Genomic DNA, 1,556 nt, shown 5'->3' with positions numbered 1-1,556 from the left:
TTTTGTTTATATCGCTGTGTCCTTTTCAACTTGATAAAAATATTATTTTCGTCTTTATTCAAACAACAGAAAAACGTCTTACGTATTATATGGACAATCCCTTATAGAAGAAATGGAAAATATCAATATTTTGTCCATTAATTATAAACCACATCTAACTTTTTCACATGGAAAGTAGTATAACTTTTAATAAAGAAGATGCATTTTTAACAAAGCATTTAATAGTTGCTATTTCAAGGAAGGAAAGATTTTCATTTTAAATTAAAAAATTGAATTGTATCAAAAAAGAAAAGTTTTCGACAGAATGGTCGAATTCAACCGAATGGTTGCATTTTTAAACAACAGGATTAATTTTGTACAAAAAATGATGAGTTTACAACGCAAGACATAAATTTTCAATTAAATAGTTCAATTTTGAAACTAGAAAAGATACATTTTTATCCAGAAATGAAATATTTAAATTTCTATTGATTTTTATTTTTATCCATCAACAAAAATGCATTTTCTAAAAAATAGTCGAATTTTTAACTAAAAATGTAACAGTTGATATTTCAACTAAAAAATATTGTATTTCTGAATAAAAAATAGTTGAATTAAATGAAAAAAGACAATATTTCAACATATCAATTTGCATCCTCCACTTAACAAAATTGATTTTTAACCAAACAGTTGCATGTTTAACCAAAAAAATGGATTTTATGCAACATCGAAGAAAAAAAAATAATTTTAAGCAAAGTACATAAACTATTTATAACTTTTAACGACAAACAAAATTTTCTAACCAAATAGTTTAAGTTTCATCTAGAAAGCAGCATACCTAAATTGTTGACCTATCTACCCACCCAAAAGAAATTAAAAACGAACCTAGCCAACAATAGTTTTTTGAAAAGTCAGAGAATTTGATTGGTCAGGAAAAAGTCGAGGATTTCAAAGAAGATCTTGCAAAAGTCAGGAAATTTGTATAATTTTAAATAACTATCAAAAAGAATAAATTTGATAAATTTCACTTTTAATTTGAAATTGCTTTATTTTTTGTATAGAAGATAAAATATTCAAGGTTAAAAATGTTACAAGTTTAAGATTTTTGTCTTTCAATATTATTATTATTATTATTATTATTATTACACCATTAAGCCATTTCCCTTTCGGGGTAGGCGTGACTCACTCGGCAGGGGAAAGGAGTAGTGTGTGGAAGGGATAGAGATTTTTCAGATTGATCCAGAATTCTCGTGCTATTTAAGTAAATAACATGTTCGTTCCGCAACATTGCTATGACCCTGGTTGCTGATCAATCTCTCTAGCAATCACCCCAAGCGAAGAATCTCAGGAAGTCGTTATTTATGTAAGGTTCCCCACTTGGGTCCATTAATAGCTAAGGTCTTTGTTTCAGGCGTCATTCACTCTACTGACACTCTTTTTATTAACTATTTGCCGCCATACATTCCTGTCCTGGTATACTTCTCTAGCTTCTTTTATGTCCATGCATTTTTTCATGCAGGCTCTCGTGTTTCTGTGACTTCTTATGTCTTTTCTAAGTAGGGTCTCATTCACACATT

Source organism: Belonocnema kinseyi, chromosome 2 (genome assembly GCF_010883055.1).
Source record: "Belonocnema kinseyi isolate 2016_QV_RU_SX_M_011 chromosome 2, B_treatae_v1, whole genome shotgun sequence".
Taxonomy (NCBI): domain Eukaryota; kingdom Metazoa; phylum Arthropoda; class Insecta; order Hymenoptera; family Cynipidae; genus Belonocnema; species Belonocnema kinseyi.
This window is presented reverse-complemented; position numbering follows the sequence as displayed.